The sequence below is a fragment of the Taudactylus pleione genome, unplaced genomic scaffold (assembly GCF_031769625.1).
Source record: "Taudactylus pleione unplaced genomic scaffold, aTauple2 ptg000170l, whole genome shotgun sequence".
Classification (NCBI taxonomy): Eukaryota; Metazoa; Chordata; class Amphibia; order Anura; family Myobatrachidae; genus Taudactylus; species Taudactylus pleione.
In genome coordinates, this window is record NW_028284572.1 from 598,032 (window position 1) to 620,399 (window position 22,368).

Sequence of the window (22,368 nt, forward strand, 5' to 3'; positions counted from 1 at the left end):
CAGGAGAAAAGAAGTGCATTTTTTTTTATTTTGGGGTGCATAGGTGAGGGAAACCACTCAGAACCCTTGGGACAGCCCCGAAAGGATAACTGTGTAAAAAATCCCTAAAAAAGTGAGGAACACCCCAAAAACAGTACTTTCATTTTGGGGTGAAAAAGTACAAAGTGGGGGGACAAGCATAAAAAGTAGCGAAAAAGTCTGCAAGTATCAAAAACAGGTTAGGGCATTAAGGGGCCCTGGGCCCTAAGCAAGTGCTTAAAGTACAATATGGATGATCCTATAATGATTCTAACTAAATTGACTCTGATATGTGCATTTGTAAAAATGAAAAGGTAAGCTGTACTGGGACAGGGACTGCTGTGTCTTATTGTATTGCTCTACATTATTTGATGGGATAGTAAAAGAATAATATTAGTGCGAGGCTATCCAATTTGTGGCTCAGTATTGGAGTGGAGTGTTCCAGGCTTATTTGTTTTGCTTCTACATGTCCAATAATGAATCTCTATCTAACTGATTTATATTACATAGTGGGTCAGCATGAAAGTCTGACGCTGCACAATCTGTTGGGTCTGGCTTATCATTCCAGCATGGGATGGACTTCTCTCTGTATTAAGGGACTGTTTCAGAGATAGGCACTATAGCACAGCCTATAAATTATGCTAAAACCACAGGAGGTATCTTAAGCAAAGAGACACCCACTGGAGGCTTCTCTGATCCACTGCTGCATCTGAGAATGCAGCATCAAAACAGCTGCGTGACCATCTGACATCTGAGTAACATCTGAGGATGTCCAGCAAAATTTGGCACGCCCAGAAAACTAGGCTGAACCCCCACATTCTTTGGGACGCTTCCTGTCGCTGCCACCAAACGCCATGCTGCTGCTTTTGGGGCACAGTGAACAATCTTGCAGAAGAAGACCAGCACATGCACACATCTCTAACCCCGCCTACTTTGCTGTTGGCCCCACCTACAGTTGATTTGGTGCTGCCCACTTGGGCCACTTCCATAATTTTTCCAGGGCCACTTTTAATCCCCAATCCGCCCCTGTGTAGAATAGTACACCATATGGCAACAAATATTTATTGAATACACCAATTTGTCTTCACAGTCACTCTAGAAAGTACTCAAGTGAAGTGATGAAGGTTAGAACAAAAGCTGCATAAAAAAAAGTAATTATATAGATAACTACCTGTATATAAAAATAAACAAAAAAACAACACATGGGCATGACAGTGGGAGGGAAGGTTGGAGTGTTTATAACGCTTAAATACAGTAACTGCCAGCAACCCCATCTCTGCAAGCAATGTGTATACCGGAGCAGCGTGAGAGGCAGCAGTTGCTACGCAGAAGAAGCCAGGACTCAGGAGTGGAAGCACTCAGGCGCCGGACATGTTGCTGCTGCCTCCTCCTACGATACACTGACTGCATTGCCTGTGCCGGACCGGTGGTGGAAGGGCACAGCAACATGTGAAACAGTGAGCGAAGCCGATGCCCTGGCGGCGATGACGTGTACAGCCAGGCGGGGAGGTGTGTGAGCAGAGCAGCGCTGAGGGAGTGGCCATGGTTTCAGCAGCCTGGCTGGGAGACTGGAGAAGAGGAGTTATGCTGTGCAGGCGCTGTCCACTTATCCGTTGGTCCTGAACTCTGGCCCCACGACGGCTGCTTCGCCTGCCCTGCGCTGACGGGGAAGGGGAGCTCAGCGCACCGCTCTACAGCTATACATCTGTCGCTTCTACAGCACAAAACTTGGATAACAGGGAGTGCAGCGTGCTCAGGATATCGCTCTATCACTTCTCGTTGGGATTTTTTTTATTGGTTAAACAATTTCTGGACTTGCTGCACGTTATTGGGTTTTGGGGAGTTACTCAGCAAGGTATTACAGGAGACATCACCGAACGCAGGTAATCAGCAGCTTTACTTATCTTCCTGTTTGCTTGATTTCTATTTGCACCCTGGATATCATAGGGTAACAGAAGTAAGAAGTCAACAACAGTATAGCATAGCCCAGCTAAGGGGGGACTCTGGGCACCCCCTAGATCCGATTTACTTATTAAAATATAAAGAGGAACTGTTGCATTGCCAATGTCATTATAACACAGCACAGGCACTTTGAGCTGAGTCCTTTTTGAAGAGCAACGTGTAGGCTCTTCTGCTTTTGTATTATAGTCTCTGTAATGTTTGCTATGTATAGTGTAGGTACTATGTGTAGAGCATACATTTCAGATTAATATTTTGGAATTTCTCCCCTCCCCCTCTCAAATCCTGCCCCTACACAACGATTATATGAAATAATGTGTACAGTATGTTGAGAGAACCTCATCACTGTAGTAAATCAGATTCCGAGGATAGGGTACATATTGTAGTGTGAAGCGTGTTGTTGTGTTACTGCTGCTAGTTTTAGCCTTGGCAGATCAGTGATAGCAATAACAGCACCCAGTGTTTCTGTCTGAGTGCTTAAACTTTTGAAGAAGTTTAATCTGAAAGTTTCAACCACTGTAACAGCCGTAGAATATGAATGCATGTGGAACAGACGGCCATTGTTGACGTGAGGTATTTTTTAATGAGCATTCAAATGTCCGCTAATGTCATTGCATTACAATAGTGTTTCTGGAAGCAGACACTGACAAAAAGCAAACTGAACAGAATCACAAAAATAAAATTGTAATATGTTATTATGTATTGAAAAAATCTTGATGACTTAGTAATACTTGGGACTACTAATACTTGTGTTTAGAAATTATATATATATATATATATATATATATACATATATATATACTTAGTACTACTTGATAACTACTAATTATCTATCTATCTATCTATCTATCTATCTATCTATCTATCTATCTATCTATTTAAATAATATGCCTTAAATAGATGTCATATTATATTATAAATAGGTTTATGATTGCTCAGTGGCCTTATCTACATATTTGCAGTGCTGCTATAAATGTCAGCTGCTATATTGCTTTCCACATAAAACAACAAGCAAGAAGGTTATTCATAGCTCTATTAACAGCCCCACTAAGGTGGTAATAGTAGTGTAAAATAATACCCACTGTTGTCTAGTGTCATTTTACTAAAGAGATAACTTTTGTATGTCAAAAATTGTAATTGATACATATCTGATTGCTCTCAGTCTGAGTTTTATTAAGAAGTTGTTTTTAAATATATTCTTAGAAAGTTGCTGATCAGATGTAATTTGTATAATGTTTCTGTCCCTGTGGCATTAACACTGGATAAGGTGCAGTATTTCTAACATGAGGTGTTTTCTGTTATTCTTTGTGTGCAGTTTAGCTGTACATGTTATTTAATTGCTATTTGTAAGCATTTGGCTTGTGCGGAAGATTTGAACTAATCGTATTGATCTAGGAGAATACCATGTAATGTTCGTGGTAAACTTATTTGTAAAGTGAATTAAAACTGATTGCTAACAAGGATATTCATGACCATTTCCACAGATGAATTCTTGAAAACATAACTAACAAACATTATGCAATACAGAACTGCACGTATGCTATAAGATACATCTAACTGTCATGATACAAGACATGCTGACAGTAGATTGCATTGCACGTGAACATATACATGTTTGTACTTAGTGCATACTGTAGCTTCATTTATTTACAGGTGAGAGAGCATTAAGCCCATAGAGCATGGTTATGTTTGGTGGCTGCCTCTTTGCTGAGAACTGACATCTAAAACTATCAAAGCCTTTACTTGCTGAGTCAAATGAATGTCACATATGAGTGACAGCTACTCTATATTTCACAGAGAGTACTCTTTTATTTCATACCCTTATAGAATAATACAACTGCCGTCAGTTCTACATTAAATTGTCTTATTATTTTTCAAGCAGCCGCAATAACTACATTCAATACCATGTTTTCCCATCCACTTACTGACTCTGGACCTAGAAATCCTAGTAGATATTATGTCATTTTGATTATATGTCAGGTATTGCAAATGCATCTTTACTGTAAATGTGTTTCTTCCAGGCTATACATGTAACAATAATGTTACTGTAATATGTTTTGTTTGGTTTTACAGGTTTATTGTATACATTCCTGAGTTTTTGAAAAATGAATTTTGGATTAAGATTTCAAACAGTACATAGTAAATGCATGAATATAAGGATAATATATGGGAAAGTTCTGGACTTATTGGACCTATGTATTGTAATTGCTATTCAGCATCTACAAACATGATGTGGAACAAAACACTTATGTGTCTATTTATGTATGAAGCAGTGAAAATCCATTTTCAGGCTTTTTATTGTATGAAAAAGAGGTTCTGGCATTTTACCAAAAGTCATACCACTTGTATGGAGACTACGAAGTCTGTGCAACTTATCAAACAGCATCCAATGTCTTCTTCAGCTGTAGCGCGTATGTGCAATCTTAGGGCTCCATTTACTAACGCCACCTTTCTGCATTTAATAAACAGCGGTAATCTAAGATTACCGCTGTTTCCACAGCATCGCTCTCGCCATCTTTTAGATGGCGAGAGCGAAGCAGTCCACATTGCTGGCAATGGAGACCCGGCGGTGCCTTTCCGGCTTCAGCGAGGCCTTCCAGGCACTGCTGGGTCCCCGTGTCATGCACATGTGCAGATGTAGCGTCGCACATGCGCGTAACACTGGAGACCCCTTGCTGGCAGCGTTGAGGCTGACAGCAGCCCAGCGGAGGACCTTGCCGAGGACGAGGACTTCGCGGGACCTCGCCAGAGGGGTAAGTATTAATAAATACTAGTGGCATTTTCGTTGTATCACAGTGATGTTAAACAAAAATTGCCGCTGGTATTTTCGTTCGTTAATAAATGGGGCCCATAGTATTTAAGCATGTGAAATACAGAATATGGGGTCTATTTATGTACATTTGCGGAAGGTACTGTTAAGTAACTTACTAATACACTTCGCACGTTTGAAATGCGATATATTAGTATCTTAAGTAGGAATTCATGTTTACCTACCTGCTCCGCAATGCGATCCGGTATCCTGGCTCCCTGCAATCCTGATTTCTACTTTCTTTTGGTTCTTTTCCCGTTAGTTCTTGGTGCTTTCTTTTTCTTTCTCAGTCTTTATGGTCCTTTTATGTCTTGCGCATGCACTGCCTGCTGCTCTTGTAATCCCAGTTTGCGCATGCATTGGAGTCTGTGTATTCAGAGGAGGAAGACCATCATTTCAGGGGTTTCCTTGAGGGATTATGCTTCCTGGAGCTGGTTTGTAATCACGGTCTGGCTGGCTGACTTCAACAAGCTGCTGCGGTGGCTGCTGGGAGATAAAGGGGTGGAGATAATACAGAGGACTTCCTGAAAGACAGGGAAGTATGCAACTTCCCTGTCCCTAACATATGAACGAACAGATTATGCCGTCCACAGACAGTGAACCTTGAGACAGCACAAGAAACGGAAAACAAAACTTTACATTCCTTTATGAATCACACTGACCCTCTCTATGAATAGATGCAAGCAGGGCTCTTCACTGCTCTATGAATAAACCCCTTTGGTAGAAAACTCAGGGAATGTGCACCCTTATTGACTTGTACATGCCCAGTATTTAACTGAGGCAAAACATTTTTTGAGTGTGCATGAGCTCTCCAACCTGTGCGTGCACATTTAATCAGAGCCAAATAAGCCTTTGGCCAGAAGAGTGCCCTCTTTTGGTAGATCACCTGACAGATGGTCTAAAGTTGTAAATTAAAAACAGTACTTCACACTGTATTGCTGTAGTACAATGAGATACAGTATGCTAAGTACAACTGTGTACGGAATGTATGGGATATATGGTCTCAATCCCGACAGCAGAATCCCGGCAAGGGATTTAACATAGGCACAAAATACCGATGCCTATCTTAATCCCGACGCCGAAGACGCCAGCCTGAATGAAGGTAAGTCCGAAGCACCCTAAGCTTTAGCCGCGGGGGGGAAGGTTCGAATTAGGGATCAAAGCGGGGTTAGGTTTAGGTTTGGGGGGAGATTAGGTTTAGGTAACCCTAGGGGGGGAGGCTTAGGGTTAGGTACCTCCAGGGAGAGATTAGGGTTAGGCACCCCCCCGGGAGGCTTAGATTTAGGAGCGGTAAGAGGGGAGTTAGGGTTAGGTACCCCCAGGGAGAGATTAGGGTTAGGCACCCCCCCGGGAGGCTTAGATTTAGGGAGCGGTAAGAGGGGAGTTAGGGTTAGGCACCCCCAGGGGGAGGTTAGGGTTAGGCATTAGGGGGGAGGTTATTGTTAGGCACCGCTAAGGGAGGGTTAGGGTTAGAGGGGGGACAGGGGAGGGTTAGGGTACTTACCTGCCCCAGTCGGGATCTCCTCCTGTCGGGCATCCACTTTAGGGATTTAAACCGGCGATTAAACAGCAGCCGGAATTTCAATCCCATTCCCTGTGTACAAATGAAGTAAATGTACCTTTGCACAGCAGATCTAAGAGTAGTAACATAACACATAATAGATGAACATCAAGGCAGATGAGCAGAAGAGATCAGATTCTTTCAAGAAATGAGTAGAGAAGCAGGGGACACACTGTAAGGGAGTGGCATAAAATAAGCATTGAAATGGGATGTAGTTAGCATCTGGACTATCAAAATTGTGACAGATTGCAGAAGTAAGTATTAGGGTTAGGGGCAGTTTTAGGGTTAGGTTTAGGATGAGGGTTAGGAACTCGGGAGAGGGTTAGGGTTAGGCTGCAGGAGGAATGGGTTAGGGTAAGGGTTGTAATACTTAATAGTATTATAGTAATAGTGTCTCCCAGCGCTTACCATTAATATATATATAATTTTATCACACATTGGTGTAAAAGAAATATACTGTATATGTGTTTATTTTTCAGAAAGAAAAATTAAATACAGTATATTGTTTACAGATAACTTCTAGTATAAAAAAATAAATATAAACTAATACCGGTATACAGTGACAACACAAATTCAAAACAAACATATAATGGACACAATAACAAAAGTAGTTATTAGACAGTTCCTCTCCTGTTTTGGAGAACCAATGAATATATGTTAGTATGGGTGATATGCTTACGGCGAATTACTCCCCCTTACCCATACTGTATACCTGTTTGTAAAAATTGTTATATAGGAATGTGATCCACATGTAAGCTTTCCATAGGAGTTGGATATTCCAAAGTGTGGTAGTCTTTGTATTGTTAAAGTTCCAGTACTTTTAAATTCTATTTAAAAAGATGGCGAAGGTCTCGCAAGTCAAAATGTCTGCTGACGGGGTTAATTTACTTACCCCTTTGCACCACAGTAGTAATTCTATATAGCTGCTCTTTCTTGATTGTTGAAATTGTGCAGCGACCGGGTAAAATAGTCGATTATGTGAGCTCGCCTTCAAGCTTACTTACCACTCATTTGCTAAGATGGCAATTGTTGTGGCATACCGTGGGTCCTCTTGGTGTTCAGATTTTAAAAGTTGGGAGCAGGGGTGTCTGCCGGCAGACTTGTTAAAGGTGCTGGTATTAGTTCAACGTCCACTCGATGCGCTCGATGATCTCGTTTCACCTGTTCAACAGGCTTTCGTCAGGATAACGAGGCATCGATTCCCCCGCTGTCTTATATTCGTCTCTGGCTGCTTTCACCCACAATGTGAGGACATCCAAAACATCACTTGCGTCCTCACTATCGCAATAAGCAGATGTATGTATTTTACATTCGATCATTAAAGAAAAGGAGTATTTATGGTTTTTGTCGTCTCGCCATTTCTTTATGGGCTATACAAATTTAGCCCTTCAAACTCCGCTGGATTGGAAGAGTTATATGCAAATAGTACATAAAACATAAAATGTACATATAACATAAAACATACGTACATAATACATGAGACCTGCACCCTCATATATTGGTGACACTTTGCTGGATTGTATTACTGTATAAATATGACAACTAATTAGAATACTTATAGGTTGTATGAGAGTGAGTAAGTATTTAGGGGTAGATGCACTTGAGGTGAGGTCTCCAGCTGAATCTAAAGTAGCACTAGATGCTGGGTTTGGAAATTCTCTTGATAACAGTTGGGCTAGCCTTAGGCACCGGCTTACAGGTTGGACTGGCTATTGCTCAGGATACCGGTCTGGGACTGGCTATTGTTCAGGATACCGGCTGGGACTGGCTATAGCTCAGAATACCAGACTGGGATCAGCTATTGCTCGGTATGCCAGACTGGGACCGGCTATTGCTTGGGATACCAGGCTGGGACAGGTTATTGCTTGGTATGGTGGACTGGACCTGGCTATTGCTCGAAATACCGGACTGGGACCGGTTATTGCTCAGGATGCCAGGCTGGGACCGGCTATTGCTCAGGATACCGGACTGGGTCCAGCTATAGCACAGGACTTGTGCCGCTGGGATGGAATGGAATCTGCTGGAACCATAGGCAGGCAGATGGAAACAGAGGCCGTTGTAATAGGGAATAAGTTTCAGAGTCCGAGAAACTCATCACACACAGTGGAACTACAGCAGGAGTCTGAGTTCTAAGAAACAAAATGGGAGGCTCAGGATGCAGGATAGACCATACTTGCCTACATTTTATTTTCCTCCCTGGGAGAAACCCGAGGAGGAGAAACAGGTGGTCGCCGATGAGGGCTGGGACCTGACATATTGCGTCATTAAGCCCTGCCCCCATAGTAAATTGCCATGATTAGCCCATATTTAAATAGGTAGCTGGGCTAAATGATGCGATTGTAGACTTGTGTCATTAAGCCCCACCCCCTACTCGGAGACCCCCAATCGCCATGGAAATTCTCCCCATTCTGCCCACTTCACTAGGGAGTGGGCAGGAATGCGGGAGTAGTGCCTACTGTACCGGAGGTGCAGGCGGTTACCCAAAAAATCGGGAGCCCCCCGCAACTTCTGGGAGAATAGGCATGTATGGGATAGACATTAATTGCTATCTTTCAATAACAAGGAGTGCATAGAAATATAAAATATAAAACAATATTTAATATAAAAAATACATCCATATACACATAAATAAAAATAATGTTACACAATATACACTAATACACAGTTAGAATGTTTTGCCATCTTCAGTAACAGTTAGTAGGAAATCTCTCCTGCCTTATGAAGAAACCGCTACCCCTAATAGCGGAGAAACGCGTTAAGGAGTAGGGATATCCCGTCTATAAACAGACGCCTATGATGTTAGCCGAAACAACAGGTTTCCTGAATACCAGCTGGACAAGCGTGATTACTCACTATGCTCCCTCCTGTGAAGTGAACCTATCCTTCCACTGCCAGTGTGCAGTCTGGAATTGTGGCAGCAGAGCCCTCACTGCTTTCAACAGCGGCAGTGGTAAGATCGCAACAGAGGAAATTGTTACACTTCTCCTAAAACCACGTGATTTGTAACACTACTTGCTACTATGGGCTGCTATCTGGATGTCTCTAAGCACACTAAATATAAAGAAAGTAGAGTCTAGAATATAGTTGGTGTTATTTCTCTGGAGAGAAGGATGAGACTTTCTTTTAAAGGCTATTGAACTTTGTTTTGTCTAAGGACATATATTGGCTGCCCCCAAAATTGGGCTTTTATCAGGCAGAGTTCATTGTGATCAGCACATTTCCTACTAACTATTGCTGAAGATAACAATACATTTCTAACTGTGTATTAGTGTATATTGTGTAACATTATTTTTATGTATGTATATATGGATGTATTTTTTAAATTAAATATTGTTTTATATTTGATATTTCTATGCACTCCTTGTTATTGAAAGATAGCAATTAATGTATATGTGTTTGGAGTAGGGGTGTGCACCGGCCACTTTTCGTGTTTTGTGTTTTGGTTTTGGATCTGGATCTTTCTTCATGTTTTGGATCTGGATTGGTTTTGCCAAAACCACCCTTCCGTGTTTTGGGTTCTGGGTTTTGTGTTTTGGATCTGTATTTTTTTTTTAAAAAGCATAAAAACTGCTAAAATCACAGAATTTGTGGGTTTTTCTGCTCCTATGCTATTATTAACCTCAATAACCTTAATTTCCACTCATTTCCAGTCTATTCTGAACACCTCACAATAGTGTTTTTATGTCCAAAAGGTTCCACCGAGGTAGCTGGATGACTATGCTAAGCGACACGAGTGGGCGGCACAAACACGTGGCCCATCTAGGAGTGACACTGCAGTGGCAGACAGGATGGCAGTTTGAAAAACTAGGCCGCAAACAGTACATAATGCAAAGAAAAAAAAGAGGTGCAAGATGGAATTGTCCTTGGGCCCTCCCACCCACCCTTATGTTGTATAAACAGGACATGCACACTTTAACAAACCAATCATTTCAGCGCCAGGGTCTGCCACACGACTGTGGCTGAAATGATTGGTTCGTTTGGGCCCCCACAAAACAAGCTGGCAATTAATCTGTCCCTGCACAAACTGGCTCTACGGAGGCAAGATCTCGTCCTCATCCTCCTCATTCACCGATTCCTCACCCTCTTCAGTGTTGTGTACATCCTCATCCTCACAGAGTATTAATTCGTCCCCGCTGGAATCCACCACCACAGGTCCCTCTGTACGTTATGGAGGCTGGTCTCCCTGGAAGAGTTGATCATTCATTTTTATGAACATCATCTTCTCCACATTTTGTGGAAGCAACCTCCTACGCCTTTCGCTGACAAGGTTCCCGGCTGCACTAAACACTCTTTCGGAGTACACACTGGAGGGGGGGCAACTCAGGTAAAATAGAGCCAGTTTGTACAGGGGCCTCCAAATTGCCTCTTTTTCCTGCCAGTACATGTACGGACTGTCTGACATGCCTACTTGGATGCTGTCACCGATGTAATCCTTTAACAGACAGACGCACGCTTGTCGCTGCTGCTTTGAGGATGCAGGTGCGGCTACAGCCCACACAATTCACAAAGACAGAAAAAAAAAGAATAATTTTTTTATTGTTTGTGGAGCGCACTTTGAGGGTTACACCACCCTTTAACAGACAGACGCACGCTTGTCGCTGCTGCTTTGAGGATGCAGGTGGAATCTAGATGGGATTTGGAACCGGGGACACACTACCTCCATCAATTGTCTAAATCCCACTGCACTAATGGCGGATACCGGACGCACGTCTAACACCAACATAGCAGTCAAGGCCTCAGTTATACATTTTGCTTCAGGATGACTGCTGTCGTACTTCATCCTCCTCGCTAAGGACTGTTGGAGGGTCAATTATTTAGTAAAAGTAGTGGTGTTCCTACTTCCTCTCTGGGATGATGAACAACTCCCAGCAGCAGCAACAGCACTAGGAGGAAATGGTTCTTGATCTTTCCCTATTTTATTTTTATCGGAGAAAGTTTGGTCCTCCATTTATGTTATATTGATATATACGTGCGGCTAAGGAGACTAGTGCACTTTGTGGGTTACACCACCCTTTAAGAAATGAGCCAGCCGGCCCTTTACTTATGGGACACAGGCGCACGCTTGGCGCTGCTCCTTTGTTGATGCACGTGCGGCTACTGTGCACACAATTCACAAACACAAAAAATATATTTTTTTATTTTGTTTGGAGTGCCCTTTGGGGGTTACAGCACCCTTTAATGGACAAGCCAGCCGGCCCTTTACTTATGGGACACAGGCGCACGCTTGGCGCTGCTCCTTTGTTGATGCACGTGCGGCTACTGCGCACACAATTCACAAACACAGAAAAAAAAATTTTTTTTGCACTTGGGGGGAGCACCCCTTATGGACAGAGCACCCCCTGGACAACACTACAGCACCCCTTTAGGACTGGGACACTGCACAGGACTTTGGAGTGGACACAGCCCCTATGGACAACTGACTGCACAACACAGTCCAGCCAGCCCCTATGGACTTTGGAGGAGTGGACACAGCCCCTATAGACAACAGCAGCACAGCACAACACAGCCAGCCCCTATGGACTTTGGAGGAGTGGACACAGCCCCTATGGACAACAGCAGCACAGCACAACACAGCCAGCATCTATGGACTTTGGAGGAGTGGACACATCCCCTATGGACAACAGCAGCACAACACAGCCAGCCCCTATGGACTTTGGAGGAGTGGACACAGCCCCTATGGACAACAGCAGCACAACATTACATTACACTACACAGCCCAGCCAGCCCTAACTCCCACCCTCCCTCTTCACTGTCCACAGCCGAGTGAGATAATGGAGCCGACGTGGGTACCTTATATAGAATCCAAAACCCACGAGACCCGGAAGGCGGGATGATGACGTTTTGTCTCGATTTCAGATCCGAGTCAGGCGGGAAAAGTCGAGCCTGACTCGGATCGGGGGGGCTCGGAGGGGTTCGGATTTCAGAAATCCGAACCCGCTCACCCCTAGTTTGGAGTAGATCAGATTTACTCTGTAGGAGCAGCAGAAAATTCAAATTACAAAATAATTGCATAAACTTATATATATTTTTATAAATTGTAATATATATGCGCCCAAATCTTATTTGTTTGTATTTATGGGATAGACCGACATTGTTCTGACAGCTTGCTGAGTTCACTGCACGAATCTTTATACCCCTGGATCAGCCATGATTGGTGGATGCTGCTCTGGAGACAGGAGTCTTTCTCTCATTAGTGACTCAATGGTCAGCTGACTTCCGCCAACATGGCAGCACCCAGGACGTGGTGCCTAACTCTAACCTCCTCCCGGTGGTGCCTAGCCCTAACCCTCCCCCAACCCACCCTGGAGGTCCCTATTCCTAATCACCCCATCCCCGGGCTAACGCTTACCTTAGGGATGCCGGCATTTGGGATGTTAACATCGGTATCTTGATCCTTCGGGATTACGGCATCGGTATACCGACATCCAGCATCCTGTCCACCGGCATCTTAATTGCATCCCCCTTTAGCCTATCACTGTGACTGTACACTATAATGTCCAAAGCCATTACAAAAATTCTCTGGCTGTTAATAACAGGGCCAGGGACTAGTCAATTGGTTCCAGACCATATTGAGTAACCGCTTAGAGTCAATCCAGATTGAAACAAGGTAAAGTGCTTCAGGCAGCACTAGCAGATTCCTGGCACAACTGAGCTGAACCAAACATTGTAGAATAGCAACCTTTTCTTTAAGTTTTGCATCTTATTTGCATCACAGATGCAGCAAAACACCACTCCAACTGTACTAGAGACACTGGGTAGCGATTGTAACCGCACATAAATTAGTTTTAAAAAAAAAAACAAAGTCACAGGTAAAGCACAACAAAACTTGGCGTGAGAAAAAAAAACTGTTGTCGCTGCATCATAACACTTCGTATACCGATTCAGATATATTCGCACACAGATGTACAAATGTCGCACATAAAATTAATCAGTACAGTCTAACTAAGAAGTTTTGTCACTTCCAGTTGTTTTATTTGTGCAAATAAGATGCACATTTTGAGTGAAAAAGAGGCGAGTCGCCTGGGACCTGGTGTGCCGAGAGGGCCTGTTTGGCGTGACTAAATCCACAGTGGACGCATTCTATATGAGAAAGTAGAGCCACAAAAAAGTTCATAGCAAACCATGAATTCATAGGGAGGACCATAAAAAAATGTCCACATCAGATGAATCTTGATATGGATGTAAAAGGTTAGCTGCTCACGTCCACTTCTGCTCCACCCTTGTAAACAGTACACTTAGAGATGACTAACTGGCTCCGCCATATCCTTTTCAAAAATGTTTGAAAGTATCATAAAAGAATTCTAATCCTAAAAGTTACCCGTGTTTTAGAAATATTTGATATGAAGTGGACAGATTAATTTTGGATAAACTAAGATCCAGATTTATCAATGAGTGATATTCTTGTTATCAGTCATTACTAATCTTAAATGGTGCTCCACCAATCAGCTCCTAAGTGTCACATGTTTGAAAATTGACAGTAGGAGCTGATTGGTTGGAGCACCATATATGATTAGTAACAAGTGATAACAAGAATACCACTCATTGATAAATCTGGGCCTAAAGCATACTGCCTCCGCCGGGAAGAGGCAGCCAGATCGGCATAGCAGTGTGGGCGTGATGCTCATTTGGTGGCGGCATGACTACATGATTGCATCGTGGCCACGCCCCCACCACGCAATGCTGAGATTACCGCCATTGTGCCGCCAAGACTGGGGCCACAATGACACGATTCAGCACGAATCATGTCATTGGCTCCCCTGGGTCACCCACTTACAAGGGGAAAGCGGATGCTGGCAAGGTGGGTGCGGGGGGGGGCTGGCCGGGGGACTTGCCCAATCTTACGGGGTGCTGGGAGCACCACCCAATTTCAGGAGGCTCCCGGCCACCCTGGGAGAGTAGGCAAGTTTGGCCTAAAGTTATACAATTGTGAATATTGCTTGAAGCCATGGCTAAATAGAAAGGGCCTGATTCAGAGACGGATGGTAAAGCAATCACAACTGCATTCTCTCATGGATTGCAGTTGCTAAAATATGCTAATGCCTTCCAAAGCACAGCCGAGCATAGGGACACCCACTGTTACCTTTTCATATTTGCACAATGACGTGCAACAGCGTTAACATTGGTACCATCAACACACATAGGGCAACAATGCTGCATATGCAACAAGTCTGACCAGCCGCAAACATTGCAGCTCTCCTGACATGCAGAGGAGATAGCAATGACTAATTTATGCACACCCACATAACAGAATTTAAATGATCAGACACACCTGTGTTCTTCTAACCACCCCCCCACCCCGTTACCACCCCCAAATGCTGACTGTCACTCACTTTGTGAATGGTTCCTGAATATATTTGCAATTGCAAAACAATCATTTTATGTGCGCAGTGCGGCATTACCAGACAATCACTCATTCTGCGTAAATAAATATTGGCACTGCGTCCATCTCTAAATCAGTTCCAATATGTACTTGTATGTCCAAAATGTCCTTTGCAAAACTTCTTATTAGATTTCTTGGGTTAGTAGGTCCACCACATTCTGAGTGGTTAATTAGACGCTCTCTGCATAATTTAATTAGCAGCTGGTAGGGATGGACAACGATGGTTGATGGTTATGGACCATCGATGTTTTACTTGCGATGTTAGTGTTTTTACCATTATATGGCAGCTTTTATATGTTTTCTGCCATTGAATGGTACTTAAGTGATGGTATTCTGATGTTAAATCTAAAAATAAATTCTGACAGCTGGATCCGACCTGGTTGCTGCTGGTGTGTCCATGCTGGCCGCAGCGTCATTCAGCCTCAGGACACTGGCGGCAGTGTCCTCCTGCGCTGTTCCACCTCCTCCAGTAACAGACAGTTTGCTTCGCCTCTGGTCGGCCGTTTAAGATGTGATGGTTAGCTACCATCGCATCACAACATTCAATGGCGGAAGCCTATCCCAACGTTCGATGATGGGCTTCCGATGTCCATCCCTAGTAGCTGAAGGAGAAATTTACAAAAAGATAGACACCACACCTGGGCGCTACTGGAAAGGCATCAGGAAATTACCACAATACAAGTCACCTAATCTTGCTAAAACCAAAATTAAAAAATAATGAGGTAATATGTTCTTGCACCAATCCTGTTTCAGAAGCAAAGATCTGTGCAAATGAGTCCAGAATCCCTTCCAGTGTATGGAATTCTTTTTTCAAAACGTTGGTGTTCCTCAATGGGGAATATATTCGGAATGAATAGAAAAAGTATATTAGAAATAATTTATCCTTAAAAACACCACATGTGGAAATTGAAGTTGGTGAAAGTCCCACACAGCTGAGGAGGGGGAAGGTTGTGTGTGTAACCTAATATGATCGTCTCCAAATCATCATACAATCATACCTTAGCCGAAGTAACACCACCGAAACAAATTGTGTAACAGTATAACAGAATGCTCACATTAGTGCATACATGAAGCAGGTTTGTGATATTCACATCAAGATTTCTTTCGCCATAGAATGCATATACACCACTTATTTGGAATGATGGATAATGCTCACACTGTACGGTTATTGTTGTGTGGTGATTACAAAATAAAATCTTCTTAGGGTGCAAAACCCCTTAAACAAGTCTTCCCCTGTGTGTGTAGATGCCAGAATGAGGGATATTGGAAATTTTTATCACCTCCCCTCATCTTAGGGTTACCACCTTTTAATTTTTAAATTCACGAATAGGGGATGTGACCAGTCAAAACAACAATGAGGATATAACAATTTTATTTGTCAGATTTCAGGCCATTTTCAACTCACTTTAATAAAGTGACCCTCATGCCCCTTCATATGCTTCAAAACCCCCCTAATGTCCCTAAATGTGTCTCAGAGCCCCATAATGCCCTTACATGCCAGCACAGTGCTCTCTCATGCAGTTTTATAAGCCTCAAAGCTACCCTGCATCTCTCCAGCTCCATGATCACCATACAATAACTTACTAATATGGTTACAAATTTAAAACAGGAAACTCCAGAGTCTGCTGGAATTATGGATTTCAGTGTTTTTGTTCTGAATGTCCAAGGCTTAATGACATAATCATACTTCTGGTGTGACAAGTCATCAAGCCCTGCCCCTTCCCAGGTCTGGCACCATCAAGAAACAATGGAGGCACTTGTGCCTAGGATGAGTGGCATACATCTGCAGGAAAGCTGCCATGCATCCTTAACAGTAAAAGGGTTAATTTGGCTGTATTTTATATTAATTTCAAAGGATTTAAATTAGTTTAGTGTATTTATTTATAATATCAATTGTCACTTGAAAGATTTAATTTGGGAATTTGCAATCATTGTTCAGAATTACATTTTGAAATTCAATATTAATTCCTGTCATTTTGAATTAAATGAACACTTAATCTTAATTTAGAGGTTATATTTATTTGGTGACCAAATACACACACCATCCTTGGTAATTATCAAAGTGTATCTTTTTAAAAACTAAATCAGTCCAGAGACAAATTTGTAATTTTCCACTCATTTATCGAAAGATTATTTTACACATATTTGTATATATTTGCATTGTACACATAAGTAGATGAATAAATTCACTTACCGCTGGAAAAAAATAACATGTCACCATACAAAGGTTTAGATACAAATTATAAGTTTAAAGCTAGTATAGTACAATGTATGAGATATTTTGTTGTGTTGTCACAGACACATCAAAGGTATTTGCACCCATTAATATGTAGTAATACAATATGCTTAATGTCTGAACAGGTGCAGTCAGTATTAACAGAACATCTGTTCTCTGTAAAAGAATATACAGTGTTTGCGTAATAAAATGAAACTAAACAATTCAATTTATTTTTTAAGGGTAATCTCTGAATCAACTCTATATATTAAGAATGATTAATTGTGGGGGTCACATATGCACTATAAACAGAAGGAGCCTCTATATCTAGGACACTATATACAGTAATTCCTCGTATTGCGTGAATTTAATCCTGATGATATAATCCTGGTATGAGGAGCAATAGCTGAAATTCTGTGCATAACAGTAAATACAGAATGCAAGCTAAGTGTAGTCTTTCATTATAATGTTATTAGTATTTAGTATTAATATAAGTATTAATAATTTCTTGTATCTTTATAGTACCATCATATTTTTGATTAATAGTTTTCATGAGATGACACACATACATGGTACTTTTTTTGTTGCTTTGCCATATTACTATTGATGGTATATTTATGTCATTGTCCTACAGGTAGTTGTGTGAAATGAATCATGTTATTAGCATTGAAATGTGCAATTTTTCTTCTATATCAGAGGTTCCCAAGCTCCGCCATTACAGTCCACGTTTTAAGGATATTCATGCATGAGCACAGGTGACTTAAGTAGTACAATACCTCAGTTAATTTGATTTAACCATCTGGACTCAAGCATTGATACCCTTAAAGCTTGGCCAGTGATGGTGGAGTTTTGGAACCTCTCATATACACAGTCAGGTCCATAAATATTGGGACATTGACAGAATTTTCATATTTTGGCCTCTATTCACCACCACAATGGCTTTGAAATGAAACAAACAAGATGTGATTTAACTGCAGACTTTCAGATTTAATTTGAGGGTAATTACATCCAAATCAGGTGAACGGTGTCGGAATTACAATGGTTTCTATATTTGCCTCCCACTTTTTAAGGGGCCAAAAGTAATGGGACAAACTAAACAATCCTAAATCTAACTTACACTTTTTAATACTTTCTTGAAAATCCTTTGCAGGCAATTACAGCCTGAAGTCTGGAACGCATAGACATCACCAGACGCTGGGTTTCATCCCTGGTGATGCTCTGCCAGGCCTCTACTCCAAATGTCTTCAGTTCCTGCTTGTTCTTGGGGCATTTTCCCTTCAGTTTTGTCTTCATCAAGTGAAATGCATGCTCAATCGATTTCAGGTCAGGGGATTGATTTGGCCATTGCATAACATTCCACTTTTTAGCCTTAAAAAACTCTTTGGTTGCTTTTGCAGTATGCTTCGGGTCATTGTCATTCTGCACTGTGAAGCGCCGTCCAATGAGTTCTGAAGCATTTGACTGAATATGAGCATATAATATTGCCCGAAACACTTCAGAATTCATTCTGCTGCTTTTGTCAGCAGTCACATCATCAATAAATACAAGGGAACCAGTTCCATTGGCAGCCATACATGCCCACACCATGACACTAACACCACCATGCTTCACTGATGACGTGGTATGTTTTGGATCATGAGCAGTTCCTTTCCTTCTCTTCTCTTCCCATCACTCTGGTACAAGTTGATCTTTGTCTCATCTGTCCATAGGATGTTGTTCCAGAACTGTAATGGCTTTTTAGGTGTTGTTTGGCAAACTCTAATCTGGTCTTCCTGTTTTTGTGGCTCACCAATGGTTTGCATCTTATGGTGAACCCTCTATATTCACTCTTGTGAAGTCTTCTCTTGATTGTTGACTTTGACACATATACATCTACCTCCTGGAGAGTGTTCTTGATTTGGCCAACTGTTGTGAAGGGGTTTTTCTTCACCAGGGAAATAATTCTTTTGTCATCCACCACAGTTGTTTTATGTGGACTTCCGGGTCTTTTGGTGTTGCTGAGCTCTCTGGTGCGTTCTTTCTTTTTAAGAATGTACCAAACAGTTGATTTGGCCACACCTAATGTTTTTGCTATCTCTCTGATGGGTTTGTTTTGATTTTTCAGCCTAATGATGGCTTGCTTCACTGATAGTGACAGCTCTTTGGATCTCATATTGAGAGTTGACAGCAACTGATTCCAAATGTAAATGTCACACCTAGAATCAACTCCAGACCTTTTACCTGCTTAATTGATAATGAAATAATGAGGGAATAGCCCACACTTGTCCATGAAATAGCTTTTGAGTTGATAGTCCCATTACTTTTGGCCCCTTAAAAAGTGGGAGGCACATATTGAAACTGTTGTAATTCCTACACCGTTCACCCGATTTGGATGTAATTACTCTCAAATTAAATCTGAAAGTCTGCAGTTAAAGCACATCTTGTTTGTTTCATTTCAAAACCATTGTGGTGGTGAATAGAGGTCAAAATCTAGAAAATTCTGTCAATGTCCCAATATTTATGGACCTGACTGTATTTATTTGTCCTAAATGAATTCAAGTTTACTTCCACACAAATTGTCCTGTTTGTTCCAAATCTACTACTACTACTAATAAAAATTATAGTAATAATAATTAGTATAAAATAAGAAAAGAAAGTTAAACTTCGTTACAAAATGTAAATTTTGTATGGCTTCAAAATTAAAATTTGATTTATCAAATACACCTTTTTAAACATAAATACAAGTAACAATTTATTGCATGCCTATATACTGTATACATATACTGTATAATATAATATGGCTGTGTTTAAAGATTAGTGATATTTTCAAAAATACTCACCTCATACTACGAGTCTATAAAGTTTGTCACATTTCGTCAGCACAATTTGTCCTTCTTTTTCCAGTCCTACCCCAACAATGCTACATGGCAAGATGGACTGACCATCCTACTGTATGAGAGGTATGTCATCCTATGGTATGGCGACTTGAAATTTGTATAGCATGTAGATTGAGCCATACTTACCTACTTTTAGTATCTGCTCCCCGGGAGATGCCCAGGAAGCCGGATTCCTATGTCATTAGGCCCCACCCTGTCACAGCAAACTGCTGCAAATCACAGGAGCGTAAGGAGGTGACATTATTTAGTCCTGCCCCCTCCATATGGAGTCGCGATTAACGGCAATCATCTCCCCATCCTGCCCACTTCATCATTAGGAAGTGGACGAGCTGTGGGAGATGCATATATTCTTCCGGGGTTATGGGGAGGCTCCCCGAAAATTTGGAAGCCTCCCAACACTTCCAGGAGAGTAGGTAAGTATGGATTAAACACATATTTAGTTGTCAAGATTAACACGCTATTTGACTGGAGATCAATCGCAATATTTAGCCAAACAATTAATTAGAGATATGAAGGTTCGGATTCCTGGAATACGAACGCACCAGTCCTAATGGCTATGAGTGAAATTTATCCCCGTCAACTTCGGATCCCAATACAAGGCAAAATGTAATCTTCATTGTGTTAAAGAAACGCCATTAGGAGCACTGTGTTAAGGGGCACTGTATGATGAAAAAAAAATGCCATAGTAGCACTGTGTTAAAGGGACACTATGTTTTTTTTAAAAAAGCACTTTGAGGCACTTTCTTGTTTGTTCCGGGCTTCAGGCACCGTGTTAAAATAGACTGCTATTTGTGTTAACAAAAAACACTGTGCTGTGTGTTCAAGGCTTTAGGCAGGCAATTGTTAAAAAGAAAATTAGGAGCACTGTGTTGAAGGGCACTGTGTTATTAAAAAAATACATAGAGGCACTGTGGACTGTGGATTCCAGCACTATGTTCTGTGTTAAATTAAATAAATAAACCACTGTGTTAGTGTGTTGTGCGGGCACTGTGTAAAACAGATATAAACTAGACTGTTGTGTGTTTGGGCACTGTGAGGCACTTTGTTGCGTGTTCTGGCACTGTGTTAAACAACGTCATTAGATTGCCATTACTAGAAGCGCTGTGAGGCACTGTGTTGTGTGTTCAGGCACTGTGTTCCAAAATAATGTCATTAGGGTACCATTATTAGAAGGGCTGTGAGGCACTGTGTTGTGTGTTCAGGCACTGTGTTAAAAATATTAAAATAAAACTGTTGTGTGTTTAGGCACTGGGTTAAAAAAAAATAATGTCATAAGGGTGCCATTACTAAGAGTGCTGTGAGGTGCTGTGTTGTATGTTCATCCTTTGTTAAAAAAATTAAATAAATTGTGCCTTAAAAAATATAATTTCATTAGGGTACCACCATTACTAGGAGTGATGTGTGGCAGTGTGTTGTGTGTTTAGGCACTGTTATAAAAAATGTAATAAAACTTATGTGTTAAAAAATATATTGTCATTAGAGTGCCACCATTACTAGGAGCTCTGTGAGCCTACATGGATCAGTCGATAGAAGAGCAGGAGCAGTAACCCAGTACTAGTGCTGCTAGCAGCCAGGATAGTATATCAACATCTACAGTACTAAAGGTGACATCTACTAAACACCTTCTGATGTTAAGTTTACATATGTCATATTTAAGACAGGCAAATCAATTCACCACAACATAACTAAGACTGAGGAAGAAACTGGGGGCCTGATTCAGAGCTGGATGCTATTTGCGCTCGCTCGTTCAGAAAAAGGGTCTGGCTATTTAAATTGAGCGCTCGCTCTTTGTGGTCTATTGACACCTCTATGTCTGAGCGAGCGAACGAAACATGCGCTCGCTATTTTGTAAAGACGCCCACTGGCCGTTCGCATCATACGTCATCTCCGCTATTTACTAGATTAATCGAGTACATCGAAAGGCATCCGAACTGCTCGCAGTGCTTGTGGTTGGATTTTCCTACCGCAATCATGCGAACAGTTCAGGCCAAGTGACGTGGTCGATGATACTGCTTTATTAATTATGCACACCCTTAAAATGCCCGTTTTGACCGTTTGGCACGCCTGTGTTCGGATCTCCACTCCCCGTTTTCAAGCACCTTCCCCTGTTACCACCCACAAATGCCTCATTCTGTCACTCAAATTAGCAGGCACTCGCAATTTTGCGAACACACGATTTCTGACCACACTGACTGGTTGGCGCATGCGCATTATGACCCATAGGCATGCACAGATGTGCGAACATCGCTCGGAGCGATCGAGCGGCCGCTTACGAGCGGCTCTGAATCAGGCCCTGTATTCACAAACTTCACAAATCCCTGAGGACAGTCTGTGTGTGTCCACGAATGCTATGTGTGAGTCTGACATTTCTGACATTGTATTCATAGAGAATCCTCCTTCCACTATTTCCACACCTTCTGCAAATGTGGGGATGAACAACAGTAAAAGTAAACATGGTGAGTTAGAAATTGATGATGCTACTGTGGAAGTTCAACAGGATGAGGAGGATATTTGTGCATCTGGCACTAATAAGTACGTTGATGATGAGGA

General features: G+C 41.8%; 1 protein-coding gene across 2 annotated transcripts in view; it reads left to right on the forward strand.

Annotated features, from left to right (window-relative positions):
• The first annotated feature begins 1,618 nt into the window (after window positions 1–1,618).
• The window catches only part of FSTL5 (follistatin like 5), a 658,814-nt gene continuing 638,064 nt past the window's right edge, over window positions 1,619–22,368 (forward strand). For both annotated transcript variants that reach the window (XM_088475339.1, XM_088475340.1), the window contains exon 1: window positions 1,619–1,901. The gene's annotated coding sequence lies outside the window, so the exon portion shown is untranslated. The remainder of the gene's footprint in view (window positions 1,902–22,368) is intronic.